The sequence below is a fragment of the Eptatretus burgeri genome, chromosome 7, assembly GCF_056783735.1.
Source record: "Eptatretus burgeri isolate ZD-2024b chromosome 7, Ebu_testis_v1, whole genome shotgun sequence".
In the NCBI taxonomy this organism is placed as follows: domain Eukaryota; kingdom Metazoa; phylum Chordata; class Myxini; order Myxiniformes; family Myxinidae; genus Eptatretus; species Eptatretus burgeri.
Genome location: NC_140967.1, coordinates 50,012,277 through 50,030,761, shown reverse-complemented (window position 1 = coordinate 50,030,761; position 18,485 = coordinate 50,012,277). Strand labels below are relative to the sequence as shown.

At 41.0% G+C, this 18,485-nt stretch overlaps 1 protein-coding gene across 2 annotated transcripts in view; it reads left to right on the top strand.

The window, feature by feature from the left end:
• The window catches only part of TANGO6 (transport and golgi organization 6 homolog), a 243,566-nt gene that overhangs the window by 192,212 nt on the left and 32,869 nt on the right, over nucleotides 1-18,485 (top strand). The gene's annotated exons all lie outside the window — the stretch shown is intronic.

The following is an 18,485-nucleotide window of genomic DNA, read 5'->3' as shown; positions in this document are numbered from 1 at the left end:
ATAAGAACCATTTTGGAATTTCAGGTATTTTTAGAAATGTTTTATGGAGAATAGTACAGGATTGGATATGCTTGTGGGAACCATAACTTATTTATATACACTTTACCATCTGCACTTCCGAAACATAACTTGGAATTTTTACCCAACGCACACAAAGCGATAGTTGGGGTTAAGCAATTGGTTCACTTCTGTCTGTCTGTCTACAAACGGTAGTTTATGATGGAGGAACAACTTAATTTCAATTAAATGTTGTATTTTGAACACGAATCTGAAAACGAACCTGTAGTTTAGCAGTACTTTGGCTTTGAATTTGTCCGTGCAGACGTGCAGAGAGTAGTGAGATAATGTTTTTACTCTGTCTGCCTGCCTGGCAGTCAAACAAAATTGAAAATTATTCCAAATAGGAAACTTACTGATTTTAAGGACATCATAAAGGACACAAACAACAGGCAGAAGGAACGATTGTAACATGTTTAATATGGTGGTGTGTAAGACACTGGCATCCACGGAGATAAACTTCTGGATTTTTTTCTTCTTTTTTTTTTTACAACTTTTAAACTATTTTATTTCAATGGAATTATTTACTTGAACACTGTAGAACACAAATCACCTTTTTGTCACTTTTAAAACCCTTCCATTTAGCAGGACTTGGATATGTTAAATAAGGTGGTAGATAAGACTGCATCAATGGTGCGAAACTTGCAGAATTTTTTTTATTTCAATTCAATTATTTGCTTGAACTCTATGTGGGTTTAAGATGTTCAAGGAACTCTCGGATTTGTTGATTTATTTCTTTATTTATATGCACTTTGCCATCTCTTCGATGCTTACTTGCATTCTTGTTTTATCAATGTTTCTTGGGAAAAATCTGTTTGGTTTGCTGGCACAGGTGCCAATGCATTTTTTGAAGGAAAGGGATACTTGTAATTTGTAAAGGTGCTTCCTTTTTGAACTTTACCTGGACCTTTTCACTCAATTTTTTTATTCCTACTAACATGAACTTTATCCCACTATTTGTCTTTTCACTAATGACTCCTGCGACACATCCTATAGGTTTTCCACTTTTATTCCTGCCTGGCCCCATCCCCTTATTCCCTTTTGTCTTTCACTCTATGACACTCCTCCGCTGACAGCCCATGGCCCTCCACCCTCCGTGACCACCAGGGCACATATGGTGCCGAGGGCACTTTAGACTGAAAAAGTCAACTGGCTTGATGGATGTTGCTATCTATCAGGCCAGGCATGTGGTGGTGTGATAGGCAAGTCTCCTTTGCTTTTTCCATCATGGACTTCCCACCTCTTGTCTATCTTCTCTTCTCTTTGCGCTTATGTGGCTGCTATTGTGGAGAGCTTGTGATAAAGGTATCACTACAGGGTTGGACCATCTTATGACTGAGACAAGATTTGCTATTTTAACTCATGCAATGCTCCTTTTTGCCACTTTTGTGCATTTAATCCTGCTTAAAGCATTTAGGGGGCAGAGAGATTGTTTTCTCAGCACCTCCACTGCAGTTGTTCTTGCCAGTGCAATGCAATCCCTTTGCTGCAACTCTTTAGACACTTGTCTTCCAAATTTAACCCAGACGGCCCAACTTTGGTGGTCTCTGTATATTAGCATATACATTATATTTAGGTTTCGGTGAGCTCACCCTAATATCGCTACATACATGTTACCTTCCAAATCCTCTGCCATACCATGTTAGTGGTGGGCCGTAGCATGTATGTTTTGTACATCCTTGAAAACGCTGCTTATAAGACCGATGATGGGATTTACCGGGGTGGTCCTTGTTTGTACAGCTAAGCAAACCGACAGGAGGAGGCAAGTAATCAGATTCAATCCAAAATGATAGCTTGAATTCCCACCAAAGTCAGGATTATAATTGAGGCTTTCAGATCCAAAAAAATCTGTATATCAACTCAAATCTCTCTCTCTCTCTCTCTCTCTCTCTCTCTCTCTCTCTCTCTCTCTCTCTCTCTCTCTCTCTCTCTCTCTCTCTCTCTCTCTCTCTCTCTCTCTCTCTCTCTCCCACTCTCCCACTCTCCCACTCTCCCACTCTCCCACTCTCCCACTCTCCCACTCTCCCACTCTCCCACTCTCCCACTCTCCCCCTCTCCCACTCTCCCACTCTCCCACTCTCCCACTCTCCCACTCTCCCACTCTCCCACTCTCCCACTCTCCCACTCTCCCACTCTCCCACTCTCCCACTCTCCCACTCTCCCACTCTCCCACTCTCCCACTCTCCCGCTCTCCCACTCTCCCACTCTCCCACTCTCCCACTCTCCCACTCTCCCACTCTCCCTCTCTCCCACTCGCCCACTCTCCCACTCCCCCCCTCTCCCACCCTCCCACTCCCGCACTCTCCCACTCTCCCACTCTCCCACTCTCCCACTCTCCCACTCTCCCACTCTCCCACTCTCCCACTCTCCCACTCTCCCACTCTCCCACTCTCCCACTCTCCCACTCTCCCACTCTCCCACTCTCCCACTCTCCCACTCTCTCTCTCTCTCTCTCTCTCTCTCTCTCTCTCTCTCTCTCTCCCACTCTCTCCCACTCTCTCTCTCTCTCTCTCTCTCTCCCACTCTCTCTCTCTCTCTCTCTCTCTCTCTCCCACTCTCTCTCTCTCTCTCTCCCACTCTCTCTCTCTCTCTCTCTCTCTCTCCCACTCTCTCTCTCTCTCTCTCTCCCACTCTCTCTCTCTCTCTCTCTCTCCCACTCTCTCTCTCTCTCTCTCTCTCCCACTCTCTCTCTCCCACTCTCTCTCCCTCTCTTTTATCTTGTTTATGCTTTTTCTTCCTTTTTATATTTATTTCTCAAAAGCTCGATTATTACCTCTACATGACCAACAGTGGCAGTTGATGCCCTTTCGTGCATGCAAACGAAGCTGATGTGCTCCTGTGTGCTGAGCCCACTGTCATGACCCCACCATGTGGGATTTGTTGTCTGTCTTGATAAATGTGATCTTCCGTCATGTGTATTTAATCTCCCCTTTGCGGGAGGTGAAGAGAAACATCTGCCGTAGCATGTGAGTGAAGTGCAATAAATACCATTTACTGACTGCATTTCATTAGACCACACTTCCCAACAGCATCTTCAAATACAATCAAATGTAAAGTTTACCATTGCTTTTTTCACAAACTTTCAAATGAATCTGTTTCTACACAGGAAGACCTCCCTTTTTGTTTTGGTTTCTTGCTTTTTGAGAAGATTGGTCGTTGAAGGAGCAGGGGAGGGCACTGTGTCAGTGGCGTAGCCACTACCCTAAACTGTACTCAGCTGCTTAAAATAATGCAGTTGTCTCTTCAGGATGCTTGGTCAGCTGTTTCACTTTTAAATTTCATGCAAGTCTTGTAATTCATGTACAAGGGATACTCTTGAAGAAAGCAGTGTTCTTCAAAAATATCTCTTGTATATTAAAACAGTCCTGACAGAATGGTGAAGAGGTAGCACACTTACCTTTCAGCCTTCTCGTCTGGGTTTGATTCCCAACCTGTCTACAAACTGTGTTGGATTGGTGCTTCACAGGCAGGAAGTTGAATCCAAAAGTGCACAGTCCCTCAATGAGATGTGTAAGCTTGGTGTCCCATCTGCTCGCATTACTTGGTGGATTTTAAAGATTCCACGGTGTCTTTTATAAAGACCCAAGGTAAGTTATTAGCTTCCAGGCATCATGAACAAATTATGGATTCCTGCCACCTTTAATCAAACATCAGGCCGAGTCAGTCATCAACAACCCGAGCAAAAACTCACCATGGCCAACCCCACAAGAAGATGAGACTAATTGGTGCCATCGTAATAGTAGTAGTCATAATAATAGTAGTAGTACACAATTTTGTCTCAGCATGCTGTTAGGGTTTACCCCGTAGTATATAGTAATTGGAGGGAATTTTGAATTTGGCCAGTGTACTGGGCACACAAATGACTTGCTATTTTCAAAGGGGCATCAGCGAATGCTCGTAGATGGGATATCTGGCTTAATATCTGTCCAAAGGATTGCATACTCATTGATGCAACAACATCTCTACAATGCACGAAGATGACAGTTCATAGTTGGGTCAGGAATTGAACCCAGATGCGACAGCTCTAAGGCAAGTACGCTACCTCTGAGCTATCTTGTAAGCTCATTTTCAAGGTGAATATGTTTCATCAAAAATATCCACACAAGCTTTTCATTTCTGAATTTGAATATCCCAGAATACTGCTGGAGTGAAATTGAGTGAGAGTTCATCCACACAATTAGTCGACTGTAATAGATGGCTAAATATAATTTGGAAAAAGTGTATCTCTTAGCCTTCAAATTTAAATTCCTGCAACAGCAGACCGTGTCTCTAGTGGCGGTGTTAGTTGATCCCATGCTCTTGACATAGCATGCGGGAGCTTAACAAATGGTGAACATTTCCTCAATGAGAATTAATCCTGGACAAGTCGCCACTCCGTCACACAGTGTGGAAATTTCCGCTCATTAGCTGTGAATCGAACCCTCACCAGTAATTGCAGTGCAACAAAGTTTTAGGCATTATGCTACTCGTAGTACTACTAGTAGTAGCATTAGCTACAGTAGTAGTCGGAGTGGTACACCATTTTTGTGATAAAATGGTGTACCACTATTACTGCACTTCTACTACAACCACTGCGACTCCGACTATTATAATGGCACCAATTATTCTCACCTTCTTGTGGGATTGGCCAGGGTGATTTTTTACTCAGGTCGTTCATGACTGACCAGGCTTGGTGTTTGACTGAAGGTGGCAGGAATCCACAATTTGTTCATGATGCCTGGAGGCTAATAACTTACCTTGGTCTTTATAAAATCCACCAAGCAATGCGAGCAGATGGGACACCAAGCTTAAACATCTCATCGAGGGACTCCATCACCAAGCCGCTCACTTCTCCGTACCTCATCATTAAATAGAGGAGCAGATAAACCATCCGAACTGGATGGCTCTGCTAAATGCATTCATCAGCTCAAAAACTTAAATGGCTTGTGTTAAACAGGATAACCACTATAATGGTTCTTCCTTGCCCAAATATGCTGTCAAAGAATTGGCTCCAGGCACACACTGCTTCACACGAAGTCACAAGGCACATGCTACATAAACTAATTTAATATACATTTCGAAAGATATGGGAATCATTCTCATTTTTGGTGAGAACGACCATATAGTCAGGGAGGCTGCTTGCACTTAACTATGCACGTCAAGCAGGAAAATTCTAACGATGTTAACTAACTAACTGAGGTTGTTGGTAATTCAAATCAAGTTGTTGGACATCATCAATTTTCTTGTGCACCCGAGAAAATTAATAATTTACAAACCAGATCATGTTATTTCCAGAACCTGTTCATCCTCAGCAATTAAGGTGCTATGTTTTGATTTTAGTAGCTTATAGCATATGCTTGGTTTATTCGACTTACCAGAAATACAGAAAAGGTTCAGCTTGGAAATAAACCATTGTTTTTATGAAATTATAATTTTTGCAGACCATGCCATTTACTGACCAGAACAAGTTTTTGAGATTTTCATTATTTTACGGCATGGAAACTTCTTTGAGCATCAGGAAATCTGCCCCGATCACCAAAGACTTGGAGTATTCCAGAAAAAACAACTAGATGAAGAGAACGTACCGAAATGCTACGATGTTCTGAAGTCATGGACACCACAGTTCGATTTGAGTCTGCCAATGTCGAGTTTATCGTCAGGTGTCGTAACAAGTGAACTTGTTCAAACAGATTTAATGAAAGCACATGAAGTCGGTAAAACTTGCTCGAAAAAGTTTCTGGCAGATCGGATTGAGTCGAAGAAAATGCCTTTCTACAGCATTTTGAAGAACAAGCAAAAAAACATTCTCTGCAGATGTTACAAAAAAAAAACATGCCAAGTTAATAACACAAGTGTTCCTGTATCAACTGATGGAGACATGTTTGCATGCATGTTTCTAATCAGGGAGGATCATAAGAAGCTAGTGAGCCTCAAAGAACTGCTCCAAAATTCCTTGGAAGCAGTCTCGTGGGCACGAGCAACTGCTGATGGTGGTCTGCACAGAACTACCAAGTCACAACTGTTCAAATGCGTAGAGATTTATCAAGCCTGTGGACGCAGTTCCATCTGATGCCATCCACATGAAAGATGGAATAGTAATTCTGAAATGGCTTCCTTTTGCCAAATATCAGATCACATCTTGCAAAAGATAACAAGGAGGAGAATGGCTCATTTTCTTTGTTGCGGATAGACATGTCCCAAATTCTATAATATTGATGGAATGTGAAGCATCTGGAAGCATGGGATGTATTCATGTAAAAGCAGAGCGTCGTGATCAGCTAAAACAGAAGAAATTCAGAAAATTCCTTTCCGGTGCTGAAAATATAATTGGCCTCATCAGGTTCCTAACGAAGGACTGGACCTCTCATGATGGCCACCATCGTCTTCTTCAAGACAAGAATCTGTATTTTACAGTTGGGGAGGAATGTTACAAAATATCAGTGCAGGATCACCTCATGACAAAGAAGACATTAGAAGAGTTTATAGCTCGAATCAGGAAGAAGCAGACACAAATATATTCCTTTGTGCTATGTTCCCATCTGAGTTTGGTTTTTCTAAAATCTGTATACATACTGTTGACACTGATGTATGTGTCCTCCTAGCCTTGTACTACCAGATCCATAATAATTTGGCATGACTGTTTCTGATTCTGACAAGTGGACATGAATAGGCATTAAATGCATCATAACTGAGCTTCGTGAAGCAATGAGACAGGCGCTGTCAGGATTACATACAGTCACTGGATGACACCACAAGAGAATTTCATGGTAAAAGAAAAACCAACACGTTCAAACTAGTCCTACAAAATGCCAACTCTCAAGATGTCATGTTTATTAGGAGAGAATGTAAACCGACCACTTGTCATCTATGTCTGAACTTTATGGAAGGAAGGGCAAAGATATGAACGAAGCCCGGAACAATAAGTTTTGTACGAAGGGATCGGAACAATAAGCGGCCAGAGCCACACCAGTTAACTCCAACTTAGGACGTGTTGCACTGGCCTTTGGACACAGCCAATTACATGTGCTTGGTCATGAAATCCGTTGTGATTTGCAATCCAATCATACCATCTCCGGAAGGAAATGTGTGGACATTTGGCAATCAAAACCAGCTACAGCTCTATTGGATGAGCTTGCCCTGCCACTCCTGATGCCATGCTGTACATGATTTTGTGTGGTTGCAGCAAGACCAAGTGCAGTACCGGAGTGTCCAGTTGTTTCTCAGTGAAACTGAAGTGCACAGATCTATGCAAATGCAAAAACTGTGAAAATGTACCTGATGATAGCGATAGTGATTAATTATAGTGCAGAGTATGATTCAAATTTGAGTGGAGAGCAGTCAGATGACGGTGACGATGAGTGAAATCGCTAAATTCCGAAATTCAACAATAGAACACTTCTCCTCTTCTTCCCTTTATTAGGCGTGAGGTCCAATGGCACCAAGCTTCTGCCCTGCTTGACCATGATACTCTTTCACTTCCCTTTGTCCTCACCAACTCATTCCACTCTCCAACCACCCCAACCTTACTGATATCCCTCCTCACACAATCCTCCCATCTCAGCCGCAGTCTTCCTCTTTTCCTCCTACCTTGCTCCGTCAAACCATCCACTGTCTTTGCCATTCTCTTTTTCCCCATCTGCACAAAGTGTCCAGTCCATCTCAGCCAGCATTTCACCAATCTTCCAGTCACGCTCATCTGCACACCAATCTCATCCCTCATCTGATCCATCCTCCTCCTATTCAGCTTCTTCACTCCTGCAATCAGACACGAATCATCTGAGGCAACGCATCACGGATGCATGTTCAGGGATTGATGGAAATGCTGCATTAATGCACTGCGTTCATTGCAATTTTGCACAGCGCATTGAACTGTGCATTTCTCATGAGGGACAACACATTGAACATATCATGTATTGTCATGTAATGTCAATAAACCATCTTTAATGTATATTTGCTTATGTTTACAGACTTTATGGCCACCCTGTATTTTGAAAGGTTAATCGAGTGGTGAAGCATGTTTTTAAAAAGTGTCTCTTCATGGGGTTAGCAACTTTCTGACTACACAGAGGTGTGCCGATGTCATAGTCTGATGTCATGATGACATCATAAATGCCCGTAAATAGATTTTCGTATTTCCCTTCATTTTTAAAAAAGGTTTTTTTGTTTTGTTTTAATGAGGATTTTTTTCCACGAAATTTTGTGGTACTAACGCCAATATTACGGAAGTTACACAGGGTTGCTGCATAAGTTGTTGAAATCGAAGAATCGCAACGTTTTACAACATTACCTCCTGACAATATGTGTACAGGTAGGATACGTGGCATTTGCATTTGCAAGGTGGTTCTTAAAAGTTTTATTTCAAACTTAAGTATCCATAACAAGTCTTTTTGGCTCAAAGCTTTAGTATTGGCATAAAATAGACGTTTTTCTCTTGTTGCTGTTTGATTTACACTTTATTACCTGAACTTAACCCCTGCTTACCTCGAATACAAAAGGAGATATGTTAAATTTTGGACTTGTTTGATATTTAAGAATGTCTGTTGAAGATATTATCCAGTTACTTTATGTTATTTTTGATTGTTTTGGTGCTAAGAGTCACGATTTTAGATTTTTGCATGTTCCCACTCATTGTGCTTTTTTGAGATTTTTGGTATTCCTGCCGAAGTACCCTTCTCGACTTGCTGCTGTTGACAGAATTTGGCAATAAAAATTAGCCATTCCAACAGGTAGATTTTTTTACGTAGACATATTTCACGACATTTTTAGACAAATAAGAATTTCCCCCCTCCCCCCCCCTCCTTGACCTGTATAAGGTCAACCCATTTTTTTTTGTTGGCTGCCTCTGTGACGAATAAGCACTCAAACCATGTGACACAAGCAACATACGTCATCCTCCTGCTTAGGATATTTCTGCCATTACTCATCTGACTATGCCATGATTGTGTGGTGATGCACTTCTTGATTTATTTACCCAATATCGAATCCATGGCCTCTGCTTTCTCTCCTCTTATCAAGATTATTGCACACTGCTCCCATTCAGGTCCAGCACACTGGTACTGGCCTGTAACCATCACATACAATGCATCCTTATCAGTTCTCTGTTTCTTGGAGCCATTCCACCCAAGGCACCGATTACCCACGAAGCAATTTGATACCCTTCTCATCAGGGCTTACCATTCTTGTTTGCAAAGCACTGTGGTTCAGATAAACTTCTCACACTAGTGCTCCACAGTCTGCAGCAGCCATGTATTGCCTCCGGCTACTTTCCCGCAAAATGTTACGAGAACATACTGCTGAAATGTCATTCACCAATGGTGGAAAGAGGGACAAAGCCAAGCAAGAGCAGAGCTCGAAGAAGTGTTGCAATCTCTTTTATCAAGCATTTTAAGCTGATCACATCAAATTATTACATCCGTAGAGCAAATGTGGATCATTTTTGAGGTTAGTTCATGTAATTTTCATGACAACTTTGATTTGATCTCCAAGTTTAGGCTGAGAGATTATTCTGCTTCAGCTCGTTAAGCATTTTTACTTTTGGGAGTTTAGTACATTCCGATCAGCTTAGAAGGGTGCTTTGAAAATTACATGACCTGTCATTGTGCATCCAACGAATGACCTTATTGACCTGACCACACTTGTCCCTTTGGGCAATGATACATGAACCATTTTCAATTATAATCATGTGGTGCTGAACTGAACATTTTACTTTACATCAGGACTCTCCAGCGAGCTGAACTCATTGCATTTATCAGATTATTTGTTTCCCTCAGCGAATCGTGGTTGAGTGTTGTTCATCACATAGCTAACTGGCCAATGTTCAAAGAAACCTTTTGTGTATATCACTTAAAGAGAAACAAAAGTCAGATTTCAAAATACAGGATTAGAAATACTCACAAGAGCGGCAGGGTGGGGGTGAGGGAGAGGGAGTCATGTTATTATCCTTATTATTGCCAATTGTTACCCTCACATATGTGAAGCGAAAGGCAGGGTTAAACAACTGGTTCATTTTATCTGTTGTTCTCAAACAAAAACTGATGTTTGTGGATAGACAAACGTAATTTCACTTCGATGTTATATTTTGAATGTGAATCACAAAATGAATCGGAAAATGAACCTACAGTTTAGCAGTAATTTGTTTCTGAATTCCGTCTGATTACGCATGCACAGTGGAGTGTGAGTTGTTTTTTTTTAGTCTGTCTGTCTGGCTGGCAGTCAGACAAAATGGAAAATAATTCCAAACGGAAAACTTTGGGGTTTTTTTTTTTGAAGGACATAATAAAGGACACAAACAGGCACAAAGACTAAATCCATCCATTGGGACCATCCTCTGTGCGGAGCATTGGTGCTGCCTAAGCAGTCTCCTTGGCTATTGGGCACAATCATGGGCAGGTTGCCACTCTGACACAGGATACCAGCAAGCTGGCACTCATTTTGCCGACCTCGGAATGATGACAGGCAGAAGCAACCCCACCTGGTATTAATTCAACGGCTGAGTGGGATTTGAACTCAGGATCCTAGGATTCCAAGCCCATCACCCGAACCATTAAGCCAACACGAGGAATACAAAGAACTAATGTGACATTAAATAAGGTGGTGTAAAAGACGCTGCATCAATGGTAGTAAACTTCCGAAAGAAATAATTTCTACACGCTTGAAAATCTTTAATTTATTTAAATTGAATTGAATTGTATACTTGAACACTGTTGAAAAAAAAAATCACCTTATTGTCACTTTCGAAAACCCGTTTATCAGAACTTGGAAAAAAAAATCACGGCATTTTACATCATCTCGACCAATCAAATTTGCTGCTCACAGACCCTGCCCATGTCCTTTCTTCTCAAGACTGTAGGGTGAGGTGTTCGGTGAACACTCCAATTATAACCTCCACTACTGAAGGTGGATGGAAGTTGTGTTTATACCCTTGTCTGTTTGTTTGTCTGTCTGTCTGTCTGTCTGTCTGTCTGTCTGTTAGCCGGATATCTCAAAAAGTTGTGGACGGATTCGGAGGAAACTTGGTGGAAGAGTTGGGTAGGTGACGAGAACAAGCCGATTAGATTTTGTTTCAGGTCCAGATGCAGATCCGGCCTATCGGACGATACAGAACGTAAACTGTTCAGGCTGGCGGCGGTATGCACTGTACCGAGTGCCGGTCTAGTTTTTTATCCCCCGCCGCATGGCGGAAGGGAGATACTGTTTATATTATCATTGTTAATATTATTAGTGGTAGCATTACTTTGTAATAATGTTAAAATTATTATGGTATTATTATTATTGTTGGTGTTACTTTTTTTTATCAGAAGCAGCCTTGGAAAATTGCCATAATAACGTGTTTCAATGTTCAAGCTGCTGTAGTATTTCTTATATACTTTAACATGGTGTTTTTTTTTATTATTAGCTAATGTGGAATTTAAATTCCAGATGAGGTATTGTCATTGCACACCGTCTGTCCATCCGTCCATCCGTCTCCTTTTTCGACTTCTCTGGCCAAAACACTGGCCAACCTGGCTGAAATTTTACAGCAGCGTTCCTCTCCTCAGTGGTAAATGGAGATTGCAAAGCTCATTCCAGTCACATAACTTTAAGTCGGTCAAAATGGTCGACTTAGTAAATTTCTTCAAAAATCTTCTTCTCCACACCCAATTGTCAGAATGCTACCAAATTTGGGTTATAACATCAGGCCAGGGTAGGGATGTTTAAGTTGCGGAGGTCGTACCGATTACATGACCGGAAGTGTGTCAAAATGGCCGACTTCATCAATTTTTGGGAAAATCGCATAAATTCCTTCAAAAATCTTCTTCTTCCGACCCAACAGTCAGAATGCGACCAAATTTGAGTTATAGCATTAGGATAGGGTCCTGATGTTAAATTGTGGGGGCCATCCTGATGATGTGACCAGAAGTGTGCCAAAATGGTGGTTGCGCAAATTCCTTCCAAAATAAGCTTTTTTCAAATGGCAGCTTTGCTGCCAGGTAGCTATCATTTTGTTGTGGCACAACGCTGATGCTGTGCCCCTATACCAGTACACTGGTACATATTTCACCGACCTCAGAAGGATGACAGGCTGAGTCAACCCCACCTGGTGTTAATTCAGCAGCCAACAGGGCTTGAACTCAGGAACCGAAGATCCCAAGCCACCACCCCAACCACTAAACCAACACCAAGCTTAAAAAATCTTCTTCTCGAGACCCACCAGTCAGAATGATACCAAATTTGGGTTGCAACATTAGGACACAGTCTGAAGAGAGTGAAGAGGCTGCTGCCTCAATTAGAGTTCAATAAGAGCTGCAAAACCAGGCTCATCCTTTGGGAGCACTCGCATGGACTTTCTGATTGTTCCTTTTGTTCATCACCTACAGAGTGATTGTCTCGTTAAAACTTTAAATGGTTGTAAAATGATTTCCTATTTTTCCTGCCTTGCCTCAAATGTTTTTGTTTTTGTTTGTTTTTTTTTACTTTGTCAATGCTTTGTTCATGCTTTCTAAATGGGTCAAACATAGAGTTGACTATTATACCTCATTAGAATGCTTACCCATCTGTAAACCGCTGAGCTGTCAACCTGGCAAATCCCTGAGGCTCTCGCATCAGCACTTCCTTTGAAATAATGGACAAATCAATGTTTTGATTTAAAAAAACTAATTGTAAAAATTAGTGCTTGTTTTTTTAATCAGTGCTTGTTTCAGTATCAGTATTGGTATTAGATTACCTCAAAAAGATTAGCTGTAGCAGTCTCGTTCATTGTTGTGGTATGTTGGCCTAACTTGATATGACCATAAAAGGTGGTTATAATGTAGCAGAGAGATCTAAAACAAAAGTATCATCCTGGGGGTGGCAGGTATCGAGTTCAGCAGTAGTTCGGCTGTCGGAGAAGAGTCATCTGGGTTTGATTTCGAACACAATAGGATCGGACTCCACACTGCCATTTTGGTGTTTCACGGCATAACCACAAGGTATACGATCCTTCAGAGCAGATGTTAAACCAGCCGTCCTACGGGCGAACACTTGCCTTTGAACATTTAGTCTTACAGTATCTTTCAAAAAATCATAGTCTATCATGTTCCAGTAGTGTGGTCAAATTCTATATTGCCGCTTTCTGATTTCCTGGCCATAATATATCCAGATGACAGACGAATGTCTGACTATCAGGGAGATTACAGAGAGCACCAACCTCAAGCTTATGAATGGCATAAAATTAAACTATTCATGCATTTCATTCCCAGCTGAATAATGATCACTTTTGGAATTGGAATGAGGTGGGGATGATGATAACCAAAACGATTAGCAAACAAACAACAACAAAATCACAGCATGTAAAATGTGATTGTTGATTTTGTGATTAATTAAAGATTGATCGAGCAGGTAATAAGGTGAACAGAATAGAGAATTGAACAATAGGGTTCATGATCTCACCACATTGGAAAACGGATATGAAGGGAATTGATGCCTTTTTACATTGAGGGCACTTATCTATTTGAGCAAGAGACATTGTGAATTTGTCTTTAATTGCATGTATATATAAATATGAAGACCACAAGGGGAAAACCAGAGATGTCAGGATAAGTCAATTTTGAAGAAACTGAAAGACAAAGTTTCAAGACTTTGGTGGACTGTTTAATAACTGTCATATATATTTCTTTTCCAGTAAAAGGAAGGGTGATCATTGGCCGATCAAATTAAGCATGTAGCATTTGCCAAGGTTCTGTGTTATTTAATTTAAGAGCAAAGAACGAATCAATGTTGCAAACTGACATCACTGGTTATTCCCTTGTTTAATAATTGCCATGCAATTTTAACCCAGGATATGTAGCAAATCCATGCTTGTTGGTTATTAGCATACATTACATGACTTTGGTGATCACAGATTTTTTTTTCAACATTAAACGGTCATTGTTTTTTTGTTTGATTGGTGTTCAACGCCATACTCAACGGTATTTCGCTTATATGACGATGGATTCTCCTTTTCTTACTCCGTACTACTTAATATGATGGAAAACCAGGAGGAAACCAAGGATAAACCACCCCCGCGATAGCCGAAGTCACCTCATGTGACTCCCTCATATACCTAAGCAGGTTGATTGGGTGGTGGGTACATCGAATGAGGATGGGTACTCAGACGCGCTAACCATTAAGCCACGGCGTGGGTCCCATAAAAGTCACAATAAAGGTTTGACCAGGCTTGAACCACGATATGCACCAACTACGGAGCCCATGATATAACCAAATGGGCCATTGTAGTGCTCAGAGTTTATGCTGTGAAAGTTTTACAACCTTTCATTTTTTAGTTTCTCAACTCTGAATATTATGGTGGAACAGTTAACATGAATGAAAGGGATATAACCAGGAGTAAAGTACTGACAACTCTGGGTTTCTACTTGTTCAGCTTTGACAACACTTGTTTTTTCATTGCACGGCTAAACTTTATACCATATAAATTATGTGACACCCCTGGTTATTTGTTAAAGTAATATTGTGAGAGGAAACCTTATGTTGCCAACTATTGGCAGGTGCAATAACCCTGAAATTTATAAAAAGTGACATCTCTGGTTTTCCCCTTGTGGTATATATATATATATATATATATATATATATATATATATATATATATATATATATATATATATATATATATATATATATATATATATTCGATGGTTACATTAAATGCTCTATAGTATACTGTGTAAGGAAGATAATCAAGTGGTAGTCAATCTGTTGTGTTCCTCAAAACATTCGTGTCAAAATTCAGAATTAAATGTAAGTCTTCTGAAAATATATGTATCGGTCATAAGTTATCATGAGCCAAGTACAAAGCTTTCAACATTCTGTTTTATCAGGTTGGAAGATAAAGTTTCTGTTTGTATTCACCGTTAACAAAAATTTTTTTGCATTGAGTAAAAGTTTTTACTTACATTTTTTTTAACTTACAACGTCAAAGATCAGTATTCAGTGTTATTTGTGCACTTTTGCATGAATTACAAAGACATTTGTAGGCTAATAGCCAAATCACCACAGTAAAGGGGATTTGAACCAAGGGTCACACACAGTATAAGCAAGTGAAGTGCTTCGATGGGAACATCAAACAAGCTAACATAAACCATTTGCATAAATACAACTCCATAAGTGATTTTTCTTTGACGTATGATGTACTTGCACACTCGCCTCTGAACTGTCTAGCCTGGGTTCGAATCTCGACCCAGCTATAAACTCATCCTGGTGTTTCATGGGCAGGATGATTCATCAATGTGTGTGTGTGCTGTCCCTTGGTTGAATGTTCAACTGAACGTCCTGTCTGCCTGCATTAGTTCGTGGATGTTAAAGATCCCACGGTGTCCTTCACAAAGTGTAGTTGAACTATCGCCGGCACCCTGAACAAATTACGAATTCCTGCCCTGACTTCCTGTGTCAGAGTGCTGACCCTTCCAGGGTTGTAAACCGAGCCAAGAAACTGCTTTGGCAGAACCGACACTATGTATAGAGAATGGTACGTGAATGAATGAATGAATGACTTGCTTTAATTATCATGACTAAAAATGTGAAAATAATAATTGATGTTTACCCAAGAAAACGAAATGTGCATGCAATTTTACAACAGCTCGTTGGTGAGAAACCCAAGTTGCCCTGAGGGCATTATAGCTCGATCTCAATCTATAGATTGGTATCCTTGCAGACCAAATCATGCAGGTCAGACAGGTTACCTTCCATTGTCTGTGTGTTTGGGTGAAATTTTTATCACTGTGGCTTCCCTGTGGACCCAGCATCAACGATGCACTATTCTTTTTTTCCACAGACAACTGTGTTGAATTTGAGTGGTCGTTTCAATCCTGACAGCATCTCTCCCTCCATTCCCCCCACAGTCTTCCTTTTGTATAGGTTTTTAAAAAAAAAGTATTACTGATTATGCATTCCTCATGTGATCAAACCTTACAACCCTTGCATTGAATATACGTAGTCCAAGTGAGCGTCACCCTCTTGTTTCTGCATTGTCCTTTTCATTGGGCCTCATCTACATGGGAAAACTGTTGAGCCAGACGGGCCTCCCACACACAGAACCGGCGCCTTTCTCTTGGCTGCCCCAGTTTTTAATGCCCTGTTGCAACTGTGCCAACCTTCTGGTCTCTCAGCATTTGCCAATGGAACCAGCCAGCCTGATTTTTCTTTCTCTTCAGATCACAATGTGTGTTTGTGTAAATTGCAACGTATATGTAGAGCATCATATCCAAGTCCAATCCCAAATTTGCACAGAGTACATTTGTAAATATGGAAGTATGCAAGCCTGATTAGTCACATAATTACATTCCAGCCTGGTCCATCATAAAGTAAAATTAAATCAAAACAAGAAAAAGAGCAATCAGAGATTTCAGACCCTCGCCGGGACTTATTTTGTGTGGCATTTGTGTACCGGTGTGTTATGTAAGTAAGAAGAGACATAATTAGATCTGCCACTTTGTAACTGCTGGCAGTGATGACTGGTTACCAAGACGTCCCGCTTTGATGAAAGCCCGCTTTGATGAGACACCTGACTCTGACCCATGACATTATTTTATTATTATTCATTTGAATTTAGAATGGGATTAATATGAATTCAATTCAAATCAAATGGCAGACCAAATAGGTACAATCCTGCATTGGAGTCATCAGAAGGAACTCAAGCAAGCAAAAAGCAAAGATGAAGTCATCAGGGGGGACCTGGATAGGATTCACATTTCAGCTGCTACTCCTGTACCCACAAACCCATCCAGGCACAGCCAAGTGAGCCTTATTCAATATATATATATATATATATATATATATATATATATATATATATATATATATATATATATATATATATATATATATATATAATTCCAGCAATCTCTGTGTGTCTGTCTGTCTGTCTGTCTGTGACCGCCGTTTCTCGACGACCGCCGGTCCGGTCTCATTGAAAATTGCCAGGAATATTTCCGGGGACCCGCAGATGTGCCTTTTCAAGGTTTGATATCGATCGGACGAGCAGTTCCCAAGTTATGGCCATTTCACTGCTTTTTCAGTGTTGAAAAGCTGTATATATGGCAGCTGAAGGTGTCGTTCCACCTTCTCACTTTATCATGCCAATTTTTCCCAAATTATTAATAACCGGACGATCACCGTTCTGATCGGATTGAAACTTGCCAGGAATATTGCCGCGGACCCGCGGATGTGCCTTTTCGAGGTTTGATATCAATCGGACGAGCGGTTCCCGAGTTATGGCCATTTATCTGTCAACCAATGACAGGACACGGTGCTATGATGTCACAAATGACGCCACAATTAATGTTTATTTAATTATTATTACTTTTTTTTTGCACGATTGACGTCACAATTCTTTTTCTTCTTCGTTTGGTATGACGTCACAATCGACACTGGGGACCTGATTATGTGCCTTTTCAAAGTTTGATATCGTACTTCCTCATCCATTTCAGCTGTTCTCAAGTGTTTCCCAAGGTTTGAAAACTCTTTTTTCCCAAGGTTTGAATTAATTAATAAATCCCAAGGTTTGATTATTATTTTATTATTAATTTATTTAATTATTTAATCCCAAGGTTTGATTATTATTCAAATTATTAATTAATCCCAAGGATTGAATTTTCCCAAGGGAAACAGCTGTTTCCCAAAGGTTTGAAAGCTGTTTTTTTCCCAAGGTTGGAATTAATTGTTGTGCTTGGTAGACATTTGTGAATACATTTACAGAGAGAGGGGCGGAGAGGAGGGGGGGAGAGAGGAGAAGGGAGAGACGGGGGGGCAAGAGAGGGGAGGGAGAGAGGAGGGGGGACAGAGGAGGGGGGAGGGAGGGGCGAGAGAGGGGGTTTCACAATTCTTCTTCTTCGTTTGATGTGACGTCACAATTGATGCTGGGGACCTGATACTGCAAGCACGAAGCTGCACATACTGGAACGCCCCTACGGGCATGCTTGAATGAAAGAGGGGAGGGAGAGAGAAGGGCGAGAGAGGGGGGGCAAGAGAAGGGAGAGAGGGGGGTGAGAGAGAGAGAGGGGGCGTCACAATTCTTCTTCTGCGTTTGATATGACGTCACAATTGATGCTGGGCTGTCTTTGAAATTCCATTTGTGGAGGTAGTGTGATATCCTTGTATGGAGAGTACCGATCCTGTTGAGCACAGGCCACTGTTTCCCGGGGAGGTTGAAACCCGGAGGCTCTTCTGTCAGAATACTCACCAGTTCTTTGTTAGCAATGTTGTTGTCTGTCTTCACCATTGAGATAGGGCCAAAAACTATATATAGCACGATATCTATCAGTGGATACAAAACATAAACTGTTCAGTCTGACAGAAGAATCCACTCCACCGGGTGTCCGATCTAGTTAACAGCTGTATTAATACTCTCAAGCTGTATATGTGAAAATAACTGTTGTTTTTAACCTATTAACTTTAAAATAAATAAAGTGGTTCCCCTTATGCCCCATTGTTGTGCATAA